At 42.2% G+C, this 21,404-nt stretch overlaps 2 protein-coding genes across 5 annotated transcripts in view; one reads left to right on the plus strand and one right to left on the minus strand.

The window, feature by feature from the left end:
* SUPT3H (SPT3 homolog, SAGA and STAGA complex component) overlaps positions 1-2,823 on the minus strand; it is a 465,872-nt gene extending 463,049 nt beyond the window's left edge. For 2 of the 3 annotated variants that reach the window (XM_065400530.1, XM_065400529.1), the window contains exons 1-2: positions 2,578-2,823; positions 1,812-1,851 (exon numbers count right to left, since the gene is read on the minus strand). The gene's annotated coding sequence lies outside the window, so the exon portion shown is untranslated. Of the gene's footprint in view, positions 1-1,811; positions 1,852-2,501; positions 2,550-2,577 lie in introns of those variants that run through there. The other variant, XM_065400531.1, reaches the window with a different exon arrangement.
* The window catches only part of RUNX2 (RUNX family transcription factor 2), a 198,315-nt gene that overhangs the window by 65,025 nt on the left and 111,886 nt on the right, over positions 1-21,404 (plus strand). The gene's annotated exons all lie outside the window — the stretch shown is intronic.

A 21,404-nucleotide genomic window follows, 5' to 3' on the forward strand; every position in this document is an offset into this window, starting at 1 on the left:
TTTGTAGACTTCATGATAGCAACAAAACAGACCACACAATTTCTGTGGGATAATCACACTTCTTGGGTTTGGCCTGCTGTCTTACCACACCCCTTGAGGCACGCTATCATCACCCAGAAATGCAGAATCTAGCATGCCTTATTTCTTAAGGGTATCATGTAGGGATGGTATTAACAACCAAGAAAGGTGCTCAACATTGCCTAAAATGATTATGCAAATGTAATTCCTACCACATGTAGTTTATTAAATTATAGTTTGCTTATACTGACAAGTTACTAATTGACTAATCACGTTTCAGACAGTCACATTTTGCGTTATTCAAAATTAAGTCCATAAGAGCAATGTAGTTGGTTGTGACACTGTTTGGCTTAGCAAATAAGCCTGTATATTGAAGAGCTGGGTGAATTCTATTAAACCTTGAGCTTTATTGTCAACCCTATTGTTCCAAAAACATGAGTCAGACCCCCAAAATAAAAAAAATGTGAAGGGTTCTTTTTATTCGCCTTCTAGTTTTCAAGCTTTTAGAGCATACTCTGGTCATCTGTTCAAACTTCCGAAATTACGTGTTTTTTTTTTTTTTTTTTACATGAAAGCTAAGATTCTCATGTATTCACATGACTCCAGGAGCTGGGGCTTTAAGAAAACTACCAAATATCTCAGGAGTTGGCAAAACTACTTATGACACCACTCTCACTACTAATGCAGCAACAAACAAGATGAAAAGTCATCATAAGAGACAGGTTACCAGTCTACAAACATGAGGTCTGAGCAAAGCCCATTGAAGTCAATGGGAATATTTCCATTAGCTTCAATGGGAGTTGGGATCTGGCCCATGGTAAAAAATAATAAACTTAAAACAGTAAAGGAAGGGGAAGGGAGAGAGGAGAAGACTCATAGCAGGTAGAAGAACACAGGAGTTTAGCTGAATATTTCAAAAGGAAGGCATTCTCTAAATACCTCATCAACAGAATTTGTTTCTAATTTCCATTTGGTTCAAATTATAACCCTTCAAGTAAACTCAGTTCTACAAAAATCTTCTGAAGTACCTCACAACACACCCTTAATGTTGCTACAGGACGTTCTGGTCTACACTGGGAATTTATATTGGTATAGCTACATCGCTCAAGGATGTGAAAAATCCACAGCCCCGAGAGAGGTAACTATACCGACTTAACCCCGTTGTAGACAGTGCTATGTCAACAGAAGAATTCTTCTGTGGACCTAACTACCGTCTCTCGGGGAGCTGGACTGCCTATGCCGATGGGAGACCCACTCCTGTTGGCATAGGTAGCATCTACGCTTAAGCACTGCAGCTGCCTGCTGTAGCATTTTAAGTGTAGACATACCCTGAAGCTAAATATATTGCCCAAAACCTCATTTTCTCCTGGAATGCATATCTAATAAATCTTTGCATGTATATAGTTCTTTTCATTCATAGGTCACAAAGCGTTTCAGTCATTTGTGTAATTTCTAGAGCTGAAGTTGCTGACCAATATATAAAGCATATCTTAATATATTTAGTAAATGATAATGAAAACCACTGCACATTTATAAGAGTTCAACAGAAAAAAATGCATTCTCTTGGACTTGAGAATGTATTAAATGCTCAGAACCTGGGAACAGGTAGTTTTTTATTCATTGCAAAGTCTGGGCCCTTCACCTATAAAACACCACACACACTTGTACTGCTATCTAAATAAAATCCATCAATCCCCCTGCCCCCACCAAAAAAAAATGTGGGCGAGAGGAAACCACCAAACTCTCAGAACAGCAAAGATACAACACCATCACAAAACAACACTCAACAGTACCTGGCACACTTTTGGTGTAACTGGACATCAGCAACTTGTTCTATATAAATTATAAAAACATTTTCAAAGTTGTTTGCAAACATGAATATAAATAGGGCAGAGTAAAACATTTAGTAAGCGATAAGTGTAAACCCCAGGGAAATTGATAAGAGGAGAGAAACAGGATGCAGACCACCAGGCTGAGGAGTTATGTGTACCCATACTCCCCAAAGTGGTCACCTGTTCTGGGTGCCTGAGTTATTAGGGTGCTTTGAACCTGAATTTCAGACTTGTTGAGAATCTACAGCTGCCACCGAGGTCAAGTGGAGTTGTGGGTGCTCAGCACCTCTGAAATTCAGGCCCGAAGCACCCCAGATTGGACATCCCAAACACTCAGGCACCTGCAACAGGTGGCCAATTCGGGGGGGGAGCTTGGTTTTAGCATCTGGTCCCACTGAACAGATAACGTTACAAGGAAAGGAGCTGCAGAGGCTTTCCCCAGACCTGGGGTGCAAGTGGCACAGCGCTGAGTGCAATCTAGCCCAGGCGCTGGAAGACGTATTACCATGCTAACAGAGGCCAAGGCACATTAGCAGACATTCCTGCAACAGGGTGCAAGACTCAGGAACACACATAACCCTCCCCTTCTCTCCCCCCCCCCAAAAAAAAAGATTACTAGGCAGCCAGGCAATACATCCCTGGGGTCAATACCTCCACGGCCCCATGAACTCCCTGCTAAGTTAGGCAATAGCAACACGCTGTTCGCTCGCCCTTGCTGGTGACTCACTCAAAGGCTCAGACACACGGGACGGGGCTGGACGCAGAGGTGTGCAAGGAAGGAAGGCGCAGCCTGGCCTGGTGGTAGCCAATTAACCCCAGTGGGCTGATGTCCAGAGACAGAGGGACGGTTGGACAGGGGGAGAGGGGAGCTGCGCCGTCCTCTTTCCCCTACCACCAGACACGGAGAGAGGAACCGAGGCCTCTCAGCAGCCGCTCGGCTCTAAGTGACTAACCGACCAGGGGGAAAATGGCGCCGCCCGCCGGGGGAGGGGCCGGTTCCGCCACACATCGGCTGCGGAGCATCCGCGCCTCCATCTTCTGTGTGGCGGCTCGCGCCGCTTCTCCCTGGGCGGCCGGTGGGGGTTGGAGCCCCGCGTGAGGGGGGGGGGGGGGTGGAGCAGGGGCGGGCCGCGCTGTGCCCAGCCCTGGCTCGGCCGCTGCTCCCGCTTCCCTCAGAAAGGGGTTTCCCCCTGCGCGGCGGCGTGGGTGGCGTGGTAGAGCAGCCCGTAGGGGAGAGGAGAGCTGGGGAATCCCCCAGAGGAGGCCCCTGCTTGTAGGAGACCCCCGTGTAGGGGCTCGGATATCCCCCGCCGGTTTCAGAAGAGACCCTGGAGCCATCAGGAGGTGCTTCTACAGGCATCTCTACGGTCCCCTCTCGGCACCTGGCTAGGAAGTTCCATATGTTGCATTTACATTAGAAATGAAAAGGGCACCGATCTAACACGCTATGCCCCTTGCCATAAAGTCAGATGCTTATAAGATTTCTCTTCCACCCCCAGCAGACAGGAGAGGCCCTCTAGCAGCCAGGCACTGCTGCAGATCATGTGTCTGAGGCTTAGACCCGATAGCAGTGGTTTTCAACCTGTGGGGGGGTCTAACTGGGAGCTATAAAAGGTTACCATAGAACAGTGGTTTTCAATTTGTGATTTGCGGACCCCTGCGGCCCGCAGACTATGTCTAAGATTTCCAGAGGGGTCTGCACCTTCATTTGAAATGTTTTAGGGGTCCGCAAATGAAAAAAGGTTAAAACCCACTACCCTATAGCAACCAGGCACTACTGCAGGTCATGTATCTAAGGCCTAGACCCTTTAGTAGCTAGGCACTACTACAGGTGGTGTGTCTGAGGCTTAGACACTACAGGAACCAGGCTGTACTGAAGGTAGTATATGTCAGGCTTTAAGGAAGGGTCCCAGTGACTATGAGACAAAAATTAATCTAAAAATAATAAGCACCCAGGGGTGTGCAAAGGGTTGCCAAAGACACATAGCTCCATCTCAAAGTGATGCTTCACCTATGAGGGTTTGATGCAAGATCCTCGCTTCTGGGCAAGTTTAAATGTCCCAAAAAGTGGGTTTTCTGATGAGTCTCGCAGGAAAACTGTTCCACAGCTTAATAGCTATCCCCGTCAGGAAGGTTTTGGGGGATATTAAGCTAAGGTCTGGTTTGTACATGGATTTTGTACCAGTATAACTATTTTGGTTGGAGGTGTGATACACCAGTAAAACATAAAACCCCTAGTTTGGACACTGTTATTCTGGCATAAAGATGACATACCGACATACCTTATTCCCCTTCCTGTATGGGAATAAACTATAGTGGTAAAAGCCCACTTATACTGGTATAAACACAGCCATACTATGGAATTGTACTATTTTATACTAATACAGTTGAAGTGATACAACTTCTGTGTGCAGCCAAGTCCTAAATTTTCCCTCTAATTTCATCCCATGACTCCTAATTATACCCTCTTATCAAACCCTAAACTCTGTCCTTGACATCTGCTTGTTTCAAATACTTGCATACTGCATCATGACCATTGCCTCTCCCAGGTGTCAATTAGCAAGATACACATATTTAGCTCTTTTAACCTTTCCTCATAATTCCATTCTTCTGTCCTCTGCACCTCCAAATAATTTGTGTTGCTTTTCTGTGAATTTCCTCCAGTGTCTCAACAACTTTCTAGCACAGGGAACAGGTTCCTAAAAGGGAAGTTTATTTTGTTACAGACTACTAGAATCAGAATTACTTGGAAGCTGCCTACCTACTATCCCAAATAATATGTGATTTGTGACACTGCTACTGACATGGCTAAGTGGCTACGTGCACGGGGTTATTCCTGTCACTCCACAATCCTATGCAGAGTCTGTAAAATAGAATTAACAAAGATAACCAGAAAATATAAAATAAGAAAGTACATTATGTTTGTGATTTTTTTTTTTTTAGGATGTGTAAAAAAGGCATGAAATGTTTTTTAAAGGCTTGTTTGGGATTGTGATTTCCCAAGATTGTTAATCAAACAGTCTCTCTCTATAGATATAGATATAATTTTTCTTTTGTCATCACCCATTTAACTAAAACTCTTGTACAGTTGGCAATCATGTAAAAATTTTACCAGGAACAATTGTCCTCAGAAACCAGTCTGGTGGCTGCACAACTGTATGTGCATTATAGTAGATTTTAGGTTATTATTTTCTTTGAAGGGGGTGGGGCTAGCATTCAGCAAATTAATCCTTAAAGGGCCGCCTGAATCCTGACTTATTAGAAATTAATCTTGAAGAAACTTTTCATCTTTTTTCCATAGCTCCCTCATACTCCCCCCATCCTGTTCCCTTCTGCCACCAATGGCATGCCCCAAAGGCACCCTCTCTTCCTGCTCCCTCCTATCAATACCCTATCAGCCCCTTCTGTTTGCCTCCTTCCTATGTCTTTCCCTCCTTCTGTCCCATTTCTACCTCCTTCTCACACATCTTGGGGAGACTGGAAGATATTACCACTCACAGCTAGCTAGCCAGCTGAGTGATCTCAACATCTCTTCCTTTCTGCTGGTGCCTACAATTGTATAGGAAGAGTTGAGAGCAGCCCAAGCACTGACAGTACCAGAGTAGCAAAAGGCCAGCATTGCTGGTGGTGGTGGTTTTTAGAGCAACAGAGTTACAGCAGAGAAGCTGAGACACTGACTGGGACTGTTCCCTCCCATGATAGATTTACAAATACCTAAACAGCCCCTGACAAATCATTTTTGTCAAGTATTCTCCTGAAAAAGAAAAAAAAAATCTGTCAAGTTGAAAAAGATTTAGCAGTCTTCCCCAATCCTTGCCTTCCATCGGAAGCTTTTACTTCAGTTCTGTAGTCCTCAGTTGAGTACTGTGGGAAATATACGGGGAAGGCAAGGATTAATATTCCTGATAATTCTAATATATAAATCAAGCAAAATATATTGGAATGAATGAGCATGCCCATTGACAACTACATGTTTCCAGAAGCCTGAGCAGTCTCAGTGTCACTTGAGTGCTTGTGCAGTTAAAAGTACTATGCTTGCTGTTGGACAAGTCTCTTGAGTTCTTACTAAACTTCATAGGGACTTAAAATAATTTCAGGCTTTCTTTATGCATCACGAAGAACCAAAAAAGGGCACAAACATCGTTTCCCTTGGCAAGTCATCTTTAAGATACATAAGTCATTATGAAATGTCTCATTGCTTTCACAAACTGGAGTCTGCTGAAACCATAACACATACAACGTTTTACTTTTGAATAAGCCTGATTTTCTCTGTCATTTGTTTTCACTTTTATTGGTCTGCAGAACATAAGTAAGAAAAAGATTTTATTTTCCCCTACATAGCATATAATTTACATCAGTCATCCCAGAAGGTCAGTACCACTGGGGTGTCATTTAAGCACAATGAATATGAAGTAATGAAGTTCTTGCCAGAGTGGATGGACATAACTTCTTAGAGAAAGAGAGAGTTTCCAAAGCATGTGGGGAAAACACAACGGGAGACCGAGTGAATTCATCACACCACAAAAATGTCTCCATCCTGTCGACAAAGTCATTAAAGGAAAATGAACAATTGTTGCTCTAGACGTTTGCATTCCTTTGGCACAGTAATTTCAGTACAGAAGCACTGGTGCAAGGAGATTTTGCACACATTGGAGAAAAAAATCTTTTAAAAAAGATAGTGTCCAGAATATGTAATAAAAGAAATCCTCCATGTTCCAAAGAGGAGCCAGAATCTCTACAGAAGCCACAACTAATAAAGAACCATCTGCAGTAGGACAGAGTGGTCTCTTTTCCTCCTGCCAACAAGCCTAACCGAATGGCAACATGGACAATTATTTTCGAATGACCTACAAATGATGTCCTCCTTTAATTATACCAATGTTTCTACCTTTTGCTGAACCATGATGGCCCTCGTTTTAAAGATGCCTTATTGAGGGGTTCTTCTCCCCCCCCCTCCTTTTTTGTAACTTACTTTGTTTGCTTTCACTAATGCTTTACAGTCTCCGTAGAAACAATCTGGGAGGAATGTGGGGATTAGAGAGGTTTGCTGTATTCAATTTTATTTAATTTTCTGGCAAAGGGTGTCCAAATTATAGAAAAATGTCACATGTGTTTGTAGTCAATTGTAACATATATCAGTTTCAGGTGCTAGGTTTTACTTTTAAATACAGATTTTTCTCATCATAGGAACACTACTTTAAAGTAAGAATGGCCAACATGCAGTGTATAATATCAAAGGTAGTTCTAGAAAGCTGCAGCAGAATTGTTCATGTATGTGTCCCTTTATACATCAGCAGTTCCACAGTAAGGTAGAGTCCTCTGAATTGACAGACTGGTGGAAAGACAAACATGCAAACTAAGAATATCTTATTGCCCTTATATAAATCCATGGTACGCCCTCATCTTGAATACTGCCTACAGATGTGGTCTCCTCATCTCAAAAAAGATATACTGGCATTAGAAAAGGTTCAGAGAAGGGCAACTAAAATTATTAGGGGGTTGGAATGGGTCCCATAAGAGGAAAGATTAAAAGGCTAGGACTTTTCAGCTTGGAAAAAAGGAGACTAAGGGGGGATATGATAGAGGTATATAAAAACATGAGTGGTGAGGAGAAAGGGAATAAGGAAAAGTTATTTACTTGTTCCCATAATATAAGAACTAGGGGCCACCAAATGAAATTAATGGGCAGCAGGTTTAAAACAAATAAAAGGAAGTTCTTCTTCACACAGCGCACAGTCAACCTGTGGAACTCCTTGCCTCAGGAGGTTGTGAAGGCTAGGACTATAACAGAGTTTAAAAGAGAACTAGATAAATTCATGGAGGTTAAGTCCATTAATGGCTATTAGCCAGGATGGGTAAGGAATAGTGTTCCTAGCCTCTGTTTGTCAGAGGGTGGAGATGGATGGCAGGAGAGAGATCACTTGATCATTACCTGTTAGGTTCACTCCCTCTGGGACACCTGGCATTGGTCACTGTCAGTAGACAGGATACTGGGCTGGATGGACCTTTGGTCTGACCCAGTATGGCCATTCTTGTGTTCTTAAGCCATCATCTTGATTATCAAAGCCTCATAGGAATGTAAAAAGAATGAGGCGTACTTGTGGCATCTGAGAGACTAAGGCTTGGTCTACACTAACCCCCCAAGTCGAACTAAGGTACGCAAATTCAGCTACGTGAATAACGTAGCTGAATTCGACATACCTTAGTTCGAACTCACCGCGGTTCAGACGCGGTCCACACGCGACAGGCAGGCTCCCCGTCGACTCCGCGGTACTCCTCTCGCTGAGCTGGAGTACCGCAGTCGACGGCGAGCACTTCCTGGTTCGACTTATCGCGTCCACACCAGACGCGATAAGTCGAACCCAGAACTTCGATCCCCAGCCGCCGAACTAGCGGCTGGGTGTAGACCAGCCCTAACAAATTTATTTGGGCATAAGCTTTCATGGGCTAAAACCACTGCATGCATCCGATGAAGTGGGTTTTAGCCCACGAAAGCTTATGCCCAAATAAATTTGTTAGTCTCTAAGGTGCCACAAGTACTCCTCGTTCTTTTTGCTGATACAGACTAACACAGCTACCACTTTGAAACCTGTCATAGGACTGTGTTACAGTGGAAGTCACTTCTGTTTCACCAGTTGCTTTGAAAAGAATAAGAGACAAATCATTAAACCATTTTTAAACAGCTGCCGTAAGAGAAAGTTACCTTTAAAAGATACACCTCTACCCCGATATAACGCGACCCGATATAACATGAATTCGGATATAACGCAGTGAAGCAGTGCTCCGGGGGGGCGGGGGGGCGCACACTCCGGTGGATCAAAGCAAGTTCGATATAACGTGGTTTCACCTCTAACATGGTGAGATTGTTTGGCTCCCAAGGACAGCGTTATATCGAGGTAGAGGTGTACATCAGAGCAGAGAATTTACATAAACTGAACAGAGTGCGGGGAGGGGGGTGGGAACTGTATGCCAGCAAACACCAATTCTCACCTGCTAACTACTACAAATAAGTTTGCAGACAACAGCAACAAGCATGCTGCTTATCCATCATTTACAGTCACTGAAGTGCAGTGAGCTAAATCCGCTCACTCCCTGGCAATTGTCCCAGTTAACTGGGTGTGCTGTTTATTAGGGTGCTGATTAAAGTGTACTCTATAATATAATAGGTATGTAGTTGCCAACTTTTATTCGCTTCTGGTTCATATGGATAAAATCACGAGCTCAGACCAGAACGATGTGAAAATAATGGTGTATTTTGTGCCAAAAGGGAATAAAGGATGGAAACTAAAGATCTGGAGCAATTTGGAGGAAACTAACGATTTGGAGACACAGCATTAGATAGCACAACATGTTGTTATGACAGATCGGTTGTGTTGTGTACTCCAGATATGGCCTAGAGAAGTGGTTCTCAAACTAGGGCCGCCGCTTGTTCAGGGAAAGCCCCTGGCGGGCCGGGCCGGTTTGTTTACCTGCCGCGTCCGCAGGTTCGGCCGATCGCAGCTCCCAGTGGCCACGGTTCGCTGCTCCAGGCCAATGGGGGCGGCGGGAAGCGGCGCGGGCGGAGGGACGTACTTGCCACCGCTTCCCACCGCCCCCATTGGCCTGGAACGGTGAACCGTGGCCACTGGGAGCTGCGATCTGCCGAACCTGCGGACGCAGCAGGTAAACAAACCGGCCTGGCCCGCCAGGGGCTTTCCCTGAACAAGCGGCGGCCCTAGTTTGAGAACCACTGGCCTAGAGCCTCAATGTGTAATTATGATGTTACATACATACACCCTCACTTCTATCAGCCCACGTGCCAAACACATACACATAAACAACATACCACTGCAGTTGAAACAAATAGCAAAAGCTAAAGTTGCAGTTGTGGTCCAGACTGACTTTGTTGATCTCAGGGAATCCACTGGAGGCAAGGGCATGCAGAGACCTAATGCTTATGCACTGCCACCTGCTCCTTTCTCCTACCTAGCTCCCTGCCACTCCTCAGCTTGCACAAGATGTAGCCTGCACAAGATGTACTGCCATGGTCTCCACAGAAAGTTCAATGTGGGGAACTTAGAGGGTGCTGGAACAATTTTTATAGTGGGGATGCTGATGAAGGAAACCATGTATTTGTTGTTTGTTATTACTACTTTAAGACAGGGGGTGTGGTAGCACCCCTAATTTCAGTACCACTGGGAACTTGTGTACACTACTATATACTTAATCTGAAGTAAGGACTCGTCTACAACTTGGAGTTAGCCACATGCCACAATTCAGTTAACAGTGGCCAACAACCAATATCGCTGCACCAGTGAAAATAAATATCATAATTTGCCCCAATTGAGTATACAGTGTTCCAAGTAGCTTTCCTTGTTTGCACTGGTGCAGTTGTACCAGCAGCTGACTCCCAAGTACAGACAAACCCTAACTTACTCTGATTTGCCCCAAAGATTTACAAATCTGCTCAACCTCCTGATTCTAGCTGCTTCTTGAACTGGTCTCACCAAGGTGTAGCAATTTCCTGATTTGGAATGCAAAGAAGACACTCTAGATTGTATCTCTAGGGATAGAACTACTCTAGAAAGATCTCTATGATTAAAGAGCCCCAACCAGGAGGGCTCAAACGTTGAAGAATAAAGCCTGGTGCATAGTCCCCCTACTTGCCCATACATCTGGAGCTATGACTAAAGCAAAAGTGGAATGCTGTAGCTAAACTGTGAGCAGTAATCAGGCAGCACCACCCAGGGCTCCCTAGCTAGGGAGGAGCAAACATAGCCAGCCAGAGTTCCTTCCAACCACAGAGCATGGAGCAGCCCAAGCTAGGAGCCCAGCTAGGAGATGTGCCAAAGTCAGCCAGAAGCATAGCAATTACTATAATAACAATTTAAGTTCTGGTAATCAGGACATTTACTGTCTTTTATGTAAGTGAAGTAAAAGATATTAATCAAATATACAAATTAGAATATAATGTAGATTGAACAAAACTTTCAGATTTCTGAATCTTCAGCCTTAAAAAATAGGGATTTGGGGACAGACTTTGCCCCAGAGAGCAGCTGGACTCTGAGCCCTTGTCTTTCCCAACTCATGCATCTGGCTTACTATAGACCCTGGCCGTGGGCCTGTGATGGGTAGGGAGAATAAGCCAAAGGACTCAGCTCCCCCCTGCTCACAGAAGCAGAGTTGCATAAAGCCCTATTACTTCTTTCTGGCCTGTGTTTAGTAGAATGAAAATTTCCAGAATTAAGGACATTCAAAACAGTAATTTTTGGAAGCACAGGAACAGTGCCGAGAAGTTGCATCAAATTACTCCTGGGCTTCAGAGTAAATAACATCAGCCACAAGTTGCTAAGGATTTAATTTCCTCAGCGTCCTGAAACAAATGAATGTTACTTGACCATGCAGAGCAGACAGAACGTTGAGTCTACAGTCTCATCTTCCCAAAACATTTATTTCTTTAATTCTGATGTCAGATGGTGTTCTGTGTCCATTACATTTCAGATGAAACTGCGTTGATTATCTTTGATGGCGAGAAGCAATTTTTTTCCTCGATAAATGTTGAAATATTTAGGGCCAAATTGCACCATTAAATATAAGACTACAGCTCTCCTTGACTTCACGAAGAGTTGTGCATATGTATCTAAGGGAATAACGTGTCCCTTATGTTTTAGATTTCAGCACTAAGATTCCAGTGTAAAGTACCCTGTGGACTATAATGCACAGAGTACTATTACACATTTCTGCCTTTCTTTTGGATATAAATCACTGCCTTTAACATAGCTCCTGAGAATATTCTTCCCTCTTTTCTAAACAGTTCTTCTTTTGTTTACAAGGTGCTCCTCACGTATAGCACTTTGAGCATTTATGTGACTGGGAAACAGAATAGGATACATTTTATTTTTGTGCTACTCTGCCCCATTTCCATTCTGCCAGTTTCAATTCAGCACCACCGTACAATGATAACAGGCACTTTAGAAATGCTGTTGAACAGATTAGATGAACAGATTAAATTAGATAAAGTATCATTTTAAAATTGTGAACAGGTCAAAGTGTTGCTTTAAATCTATCAAAACCTGTTTTGTTTGGTACTGACTACATGAGATGCCCCATCTCCTTTCTCATGAACCAGTGTAATAGCTGAGATCAGTTGAGGCATTTTTACTGACAGTCTCCAGGACTTGAGGCAGGGCACAGCCAGTCGAGAATGCTGGATTCTGGAATATTTTCTCCTCTGTTCTTCCATCTGCTCTATATTATCAAGGAATTTACGCCATATTTGTCACAGATTAGCTGAGGGCCTATGGTTCCTCAGAGACCAATTCTTTTGGTCTTCAGGGCATGATGTAAGACTCACCTATTCACTCAGGCATTTGGGGCTAAGGAAGTGAAGAATGAGTACAAGAAGTTTATGGGGCTATGTTGTGTAAGTACTGTGGTCCATATAGTGGGTTGTCCTGTCTCTGACAGAGGCAGCTATCAGATGCTACAGAGGAAGGTGGAAAAAATCCCATAGAGGATAATTCTGCAATAAACTGCTGCACTGGATATTTCTTCCTAATCTTCATAAATTGGTGGTTGATTTATGCTGTGAAGCGTAAGGGTTTATATACCCTTTGAAAATATTTTAGTCTTATTTGACGTAATTGTGGATATTCTCATTATTTTAAATATTGACTTTCAGGGCATGCTGCAGCTTAGTAGAGATTTGGAAGTATGAGGGTCTTGATGGTGACTAAAGTTAGTGGAAAGATTTGGAGGGATTGTTCATGAGGCTAGCTGCTTGTTCTAGATATTTCCTGATTTATTTCTGGTGGTAATTTGTGTCAAAACTATCTAGACTGCTAAATAGATGCCTTGTGTATGTTTAGACTTCTACAGATGGAATTTTCAGTGGGAGTTGGGGCTCCTAACTCCCTCAGCCTTCTTTAAAAATCCCAGACTAAATAAATATGTAAGTAAAATATAAATGTCTAATCTGTTTTTAAATCTTACTCAGCTCCTGGCCTCAAGGATATTTGATGTCAATGAGTTCCACGTGTTGATTATGTGTTATGTATAAAAGAAAAAATTATCTTGTATCAGTTTTTAAAGTGTTGCCTTTCAATTTCATTGACTGTCCCCTTGTTACCCGGGGTTCTTTCAACCCAAAGCTCTTGGTAACTTTACTCTGTGCGAGGTGGTGTCAGGAAATAGATCAGGGGAGACACGGCCGTCCGACCGACAGATGGCTGGCACAAACAGGACAACACAAGAGTGCTTTCACTTAAAGCTAAACTTTACTTAGTCTCAAGCACTTACACACATCCGCAACAGATTAGTAAAACACCCCCAACCCTTGATAATTACCAAAGCTGAGTGTGGCTCTCGAGTGACACAGCAGCAGGCTTCCGGTGGCCAAATCTTCCGTCTGGCGGTGGGGACCGCAAGATGTATCCAGAGGGAGAGTCCAAACAAGTCTCAAAAGAGTTCCAAACGAGTTCAACTACCTCAAACTTTCCCCCCTTATTTATACATTAGTAATAGAATGACATGTCCCTTAAAGAAAACTTGTTAAGTAAGCAGTTTCAATGGTCAAGCAAGAGGTTCCTTCTGATTATTGATTAACCAGGTGTGGGTTTTTCCAGAGTTTGCAGCCTTGAGGCCCCAATAGACATTTCTGGGGCACATCCTGCGCTCCTAAAATGCATGTATCAGCAACTTCAACACAATTCTTATCAGGAAGGACGCGGGGTCAAGCTGCCTTTTCTGTGACACCCAAAAAAACCCTCCCTTCCTGCCTTGGTTAAGCTGAGACTGCTGACTAGGCTGCTTTTAGCAATAAGCCATAGTGGTTTCAGGCACTTTACTGATTTGCCAAAATCTCCCCGTACACCCTTGTTCTTGTGTTAGCTTAGCTTTGCCACAATAGCAACACCAAATGCAAAAAGGAAAACTCTCATCATGACCCACTTCTTCCATGATGCTTTCAAGAAACTGGCCAACTAATAATGAACAGGCTGAGGGGCAGTAGGGTCTGGTTGATGTGAATTTAATAAAAACAAAAACCAATCCCAATATATATACAAAAATGTATATAATATGTATCAAAACTGTACATACTGAGATTGTATCCTGCTATCCCACACAGTGTACATTGCATGCCTTAAATCATAAGCTCCTTGGGGCTGGGACTGTCTTCCATGTGTGTATGTGTGTGAGTGTACATCGCCTAGTACATTGTGGCATGTGTGTGTCTGTGTGTGTGTGTGTGTGTGAGAGAGAGAGAGAGAAAGAGAGAGAGAGAACTTCGCCTAGCACATTGTGGCCACTACTAGAATCCAAACAATAAATAATATCCAAGAGCCAGGTGTGAGGGAAGAGGCAGGACATAGAAAAAGCAGGAGCGAGAAACAGAAAGAAAAGGAAGAAACACTAGTGGGAAGATGAAGGGGAAAAAATCTGACGGGCTGTTGGAACAGTGGAATAAAACCATGCTAGGCTTTGAAATAGCCACTTAATGTTCTTTGGTTCTCAGTGGAGGGAGCTCAAGAGACTACAGTTATTAGTGCAAGTACAAAAACCTAGATGAATAGTGTGGTGATCAAGGAATCATGGAGAAGATAAATGGGTCAATGGAAGTGATCAGTGGTCTAATCTGATATGGCAAATCATCTGCTCCTTCAGCATTTTTACACAGAGAATTCCCAGGACTTTCAGTGGGAGTTAACACATGAAATACAAAAGGTTGAAATTGGCTGAAATACACTAGGATGAGGTAAGGATAGAGGATCATCACCCAACATTCTCTTGTTTTACATTCAAAACCCCTGACTCTCAAGTAGATTTTTCTGATTAACTGTATTGGTAATTTCATGTATTATAATGACAATATGAAGAAAACGAACATCAGAACATCCATACTGAATCAGACCAATGGCCCATCTAACCCAGTATCCTGTCTTCTGACAGTGGCTGGAGCCAGATGCTTCAGTGGGAGTGACCAGAACAGGGCAATTTATCAAGTGATCCATCCCGTTGTTCATTCCCAGCTTCTAGCAGTCAGAGGTTTAGATAAATCACACTTGGCAGCCGACAAACCCTCCACGTTGAGTTGTAACACACATAAAGCTGGACCAATGACATAGAAGTCACCGGGCTGCATGTTGGGATTGTCAGTGACAACAGTGCTGGGATTCGTTGAGCTGGTGCTTGTGGAATTCGGTTCGCTGGTTGGATCATTAGCTTCCCTGACTGTTGTCAGGTACTGGCAGGTGGCGCAACAAGGACACTGATCCATTGCCCCCAAACCACTGTCTGCACATTTGCCATCACGTTGCCCATTATGGTGTCATCCAATTGCTGGGGCCTTCGTGACAGCCCTTTGTGCAGCTGTGGTGCAACAGAGATGATGACGCACATTGTCGATGAATGCCTGCTGACTAGGTTCAGCAGTGGCCTAGAAGAACTGCATCACGCCACTGAAGATGTCATTGCTTGGCTAGACGACTATGCACACGCTAAATAAGAGGTTTAGGGACACCAAGATTATGGGTTTGCATCTCTGACCATCTTGGCTAAAAGCCATTGATTGACCTATCCTCCATGAACTTCTCTTATTCTTTTTTTAACCCAGTTATATTTTTGGCATTTACAGCATCCCCTGGCAATGAGTTCCACAGGTTGACTGTGCATCATGTGAAGAAGTACTTCCTTATGTTAGTTTTAAACTGCCTACATGTATTATATGAGAAAGACTTCATAGATGGGAAGGGACTGATTCACCTCTCACACTAGGGTAAATTAGGAGTAACATCACTGAAATCAACAGAATTATCCTGGTGTAAAATAGGTGTAAGTCAGAAGAACTGCTATCCTTAATAGTTCTGAAAAGTCTGTCATGGAAATACCTATTAAAATAACTAATATGAGAAATATTTAATCACTTGATTTCAATGACTGTTTTGAGCAATTACATCTAATTGCATCCGTATAATAAAATTCAGGCGGGAGAATGACGAATGAGCAGAACACGAGTCTAGGAACTAGGAGAACAGAAAATCGTCCCCAGATCTAACTAACTCACTGTGACCATGAGCGAGCAACTTAACTTCTGTATCTATCAGTTTCCCCATATTTAATTGGTGTTGATAATATTTACCTACCTGACAAGCGTGTTTTGAGGCTTAATTAATTTTCGTTATGAGACCTATCTATTTATCTATCTCAAAAGGCCTTAATCACTGTAGCATCTGAAGAAATGAGGTTTTTTACCCACGAAAGCTTATGCCCAAATAAATGTGTTAGTCTTTAAGGTGCCACCGGACTCCTTGTTGTTAATGTTAATCCCAACATTAAGCTGTGACTAGCACTCAGGTTTTTATATGAGACAACATATTACTAAAAAGAATTATTATTGCATCTGTCTGGTTAGCCATTGACCATCTTTTTCCCTCTCTGAATCAGTATGGTTGTGTCATATCCCATCAACAAGCTCATGATAAATAGATATAAAAAATGGCTTTGTTTTTTCAGATCTATTAACTGTCTATCTAGCAGGCTTTTATACTACCATCCATTGCTGCAGTATCTAAATGCCTTCCACATAAAATCAATAGCAATAGTAAAACTCCTAGTGGACTTCAGGTAGTGACCAAACAAGCATGACTCAAAGAGCATATGGATTTCTTACCAGGAAGGGAGTTTGTTTACTTCCTGCAGCTCACACAAATTTATTTAGCAAAAATATCGGTGGCGATATGCATGTGGTGTTTAGCAAGTAGAGTTTTTTATTGTCATTTCCTTCAATTGTCAAAAAGTGTTGGAACACAATTTTCTCACAATTAAAATGACCCAAGAATTACAGCTTTTTAAATCAGAGCAAATATGTACAGCAGCAAAACCACACAAACACTCCGCAACAATCTAGATACAGAAATGCGGAAATATGAGTGTATATGCAGAATAACCACAAGTGGTAAATGCTTAAAGGCTTGACTGTCACTCTTACACTGAGTGGTACGCTATTCTGTCAAAATTCCTAGCTAAACCAATGGGACTACTCACAGAGTAAGGTACTACACCATATGAATAAGGGTGGTAGAATCTGACCATTACTGATTAAACCCTTTAGTGTAATGGACCTTATCTATACTGGTATATATTCTGATACTTTTTTAAAATGTGAACTTTTTATTCAGTGCATTATATTAGCTCTTTGGGAAAGGATACCTTGGCCTGAATTTTCTAAACAAACCTTTCAAATTGCACCTGCGGTTTTTTGTGTGACAAATTTTTGCACATGCAGAAATTCAGATTTGTTTGGGAAATGGAAGTTGCAAAACAACTGCTGGTTGTAGGGCACAAAAACATAGATACAAAACACTGTGCGCCAAACATGTAGACATGAATAATTTGGGTACAATTTTAGAGTGCACTGATGCTGCTTTGAAATATAGATACTTAGAGGCCAACTGTTCAACACTTAGATTGGTGAGCACTTATTCACACAAATAGACTCACTGAAATTAACCAACCTGCTCTCATAAATAAGTGCTCATCAGCATGAATAAGGGTTGCCATTAGTATTTTTTAGGATGTATCCTGTATTATTTACTCAACCAAAGTTCCCAGTAGGGCAAATCATGCCAACCCCAAACTGCTGAAGGAAGGGAATAGGGGACAGTTTGAGAGTACTCCAGGGACAGAGCAGGGGCAAGGTTGCTATATATCCTCCATCAAAAGGGGAAGCATAATAGCAATGGGCACTACCATACTCCTACAAGAGCAGCTGAAAGTGGCCCTTCTTCTGCTTCACAACCTAGGAGTCATCTTTCACTGCTCCCTTGTTCCTCATAGATATCCCCACTGTGTAGCTCTTTTATTCATGCTGCTCTATAGAACCGAGACTTCATAGCATGCTCTGCAGTTGGTTGGTGCTTTCGGCAATTAGTACGATGTCATCCGCGAATCTGAGATGAGATAATCGTTCTCCATTTATATTAACACCACTCCTCCAATTGATCTTGTTCATAACCATTTCAAGGCAGGCGGTAAATAGTTTTGGTGAAATCGTATCTCCTTGCTTTACGCCTTTCTCGATTGGGATGTGGAGGAGATTAATGTCTGTTGTATATCCAGTATTTGCTTCCTTCAACAAACTGATGTACTGCGTATTAATGCCCTGCTCTGCGAGCGCCTTTAATATTGCGTTGAACTCGACGCTATAGAAGGCCTTTTCATAGTCGACAAAAGCAATGCACAGCGGGAGTTTGTATTCCCTCGCTCTTTCTAGAAGCTGGCTAAGGGTAAATATATGGTCGGTCGTGCTGAAATTTCTTCGAAATACTACCTGCTCTCTCGGCTGTTGTTCATCCAGACTCTGCGAGAGTCGGTTCGTTATCACCTTTGTAAAGAGTTTATAGATATGAGAGAGCAGGCATATAGGGCGATAGTTCTTAAGATTTTCTCGATCCCCCTCCTTGTACTGCAAGATGGTATTCTAGTCCCTCCAACTTGATGGTATTTTTCCTTCTTCACGATATCGACTGAATCTTAAAGCGAGGGCCTTCCAAAGTTTTTCGCCTCCTGCGGAAATCATTTCTGATGTTATTCCATCTTTGCCTGGAGCTTTTCCCTTCTTCATCTGGTGTAGTGCGCTTCGGACTTCACTGACGATTATTGGGGGGACACGTTCTTCTGACTCTCGGAGCGTTGGGAGAGGGACGTTGATTCTTGATTTGAACAGAACCAATATTTGGCCTATTGACTACAATGTGGGTGATGCAAAAGTAAGGACTGAAGGATTTGGCCCATGGTCTTTTTAAAAACATATATTTAGATAATGTATTAATTCCAAATGCATTTCCTAGACCCTAATGCCTGTTTTTATTCATATTATTTCATGCACACCCCCTACTATTATTAACTGTTATTTCACATCAGTCCCATAGAAATAGAATCTCCTTTGCATCTGTCTTTCAAGTGTTAATGACTTTGGGGGTTTAAGTGCTTGAGTTTCATTGAAGGGCCTGATCTACACCTGAAGCAGACAGCTTGCAAATTATCTTTTTGAAAAATACATCTATTACTGAGTTATGAAGTGCTAAATGAGTAAAGTGTCCCAAATTAGTAAAACTATTTTTTCTTCTAGTTCTGTAACTTAAAAACAGCTCACTTAAAAAAAATCTGTATAAAATTTGACTTCTGGACTGAGACATCGTATTCTGGATTTCAGTCTGAAAGGAATTTTTATGGCTGAGTTATAAACTTCTGAAAGCAAGGTTGAAAACTGAACTGCTGACAGACATTCTGATAATATTTTTCAAACTATTAGGGATTAGGATGAGACCTTCCTGGAGGGATAAATTATCCCACATCAGCCTGCTGAGGGGTTTCTTGTACCTTATTCTGAAGCATCTGGTGCTGACCACTGTTGGAGACAGGATATTGGACTAGACCGCCCACAGGTCTGATATAGCCTAACAATTCCTATGAAATCTTTGTATAATTTAGTTGTCAGTCACTAAGTCTCTACTGGTATGTGCAAAAAATGATTTTCAGAAGCTTGTAATTAAGCCAAGCTTGAGTAGATTCTCACAGGGATATCAAAAGGCACTTCACTGACTGCAGGGTGAACCCCAGCAAAATTTCAAATTCCATCTCCAAAATATGGGTGTGTTAGAGCTCCTCACCATGATGGTTGGGAGAATTTTTTGACAATTGCAAAACAATGTGTTGTCTCCTAACATCGTTCTTGGAAATGGCTGAACTGTTCTCGCGGAAACTTTCCAAAAAATTCTGCCCGAGGCACACCCCCAGCATGGAAGATTTCAGCCCAAATGAACTTTAAAATTTGGCAAAGTTATAGGCAACTGAAAACAGGTCTTATAACGGAGAAAGTTAGGCGATCTTAATTATAGGTGTTGCTACTAGCTTCATTTATAATATTTTCTTTATTTTTTGCTCTTTATTACAAGGCATATTCACATGGGAACAGAATCTCTTATGCTGTTGTCACTGGTCTTTTGGCTTCTTTCTGTGTTGACGTTGATATCCTCTTGATATCATCTCCACAATGATCCACAAAGGGCTTGAACCTGAAAGATGCTGAGCATTCTGGCCTCCATCCAGCAAAGCACTTAAGCACATGGTGCTTTGAGCACACAGGTGCTTTGAGCACACAGGTGCTTTCCTATATTCAGACCAGTGTTCAGCATTTTGGAGGATCAAGACACGCTGTAAGTGTGATGTCATAAACAAAATTACAGTCTGGTTTCTGAGGTTTGGCCTGGCTGTGCTCTCTGCATCATTGGGGAGACGTTTGAGTGGGGAGATCAGAGGTAGTATAACCTTCGCAGTTCCCTAGCAATGAGCTGGTTTAGTATATACCATGTGTGCACTTTACCCCACACTTTCATTACTACAAGCTTTATTTTCATATTTCATCCCTGCAATGTACCACCCAATAGGAATCAGTGTTGCCAAGTCTTGCAATTTTTATCACAAGTCTCACATTATTTGGTGTTTTTCCTAAAGCCCCAGCTGCTGGAATCATGTTATTAACTAAGAATCTCAGTTTTATTTTTTCTCCCCTAAAAGTACATTTCCAGCCCTCCTGGTGCTGGAGAAAAGTTTTAAAACAGTAATCCGAAAGTTTTAAAACAGTAAAATGCTCCAACATAACAGGACAAATAAAAAGACTCCAAAGTTTATTATTTTGAAATCTCATGGTTTTTAGGAAATCTCATAATTTTGGGGGGGTCTGACTCATGGTTTTTGAATGCTTGTGGTTGCGATACTGAAAACAATCCTCCCCCCCCCATCTAATTAACTTTAGTCTCACAGTATCTCCTGTGTGAGCTTTATGGAGCTTGTATCTGATTGGAGTGGACTTCATTAGACTCTTAAAAACCAGCATGCAAAATTTAGGAACTCTGCAAGATTCCCAATGTATACACATTAAACCCCTTTTAATTACTAACAATTACACCTCCACTCCCGCAATTAGTCTGAGGCACTAGTCCTCACTATGGTCAAATTGTGAAGTTTCTATTTCAATCTGTTGGGTTCTTTTTAAACACATGAACGAAAAAAAGTTAGGAAAATGTGAACCCTAATTTTGTTTAACCCTCATAGCTCTAAAATAATTTGTCCAATTTGTCTGAAGCTTTCCAGAAAAGTTCTACCTTGGCAATAAAATCAGGATGTAGAGTTTCAGATGGATTTATTTATTCACAGAGAACTTGTGAGAAGGATCAGTGCGGGGGAGGGAGAGCAAAATTGTCCTTGTTATGGAAAACCAGTTTTAACCTTAACTCTCCATAATTGTATTGGGGGGGGGGGGGGGGAGCATTGTTTGTTTTGGACCAAGCAAAGCAACAGTATGATTTACCTGACACAGAGCGACCAAAATAAAAATTTCTGTAATCAAAATCCAGAGCTCAGACTTTGTCCTCCAGACAGAAAACATAGTCCACACTTGTTCTTTGATATGTCATTATAGAGTAATAGTTAGGGCCACAATCCTCCACTAGAATCTACTAATGTGACTGTTTAACATTTTATCCTCATTGAAAAAAAAAGGGAACTCCGGGAGGG

Source organism: Emys orbicularis, chromosome 3 (genome assembly GCF_028017835.1).
Source record: "Emys orbicularis isolate rEmyOrb1 chromosome 3, rEmyOrb1.hap1, whole genome shotgun sequence".
Taxonomy (NCBI): Eukaryota; Metazoa; Chordata; order Testudines; family Emydidae; genus Emys; species Emys orbicularis.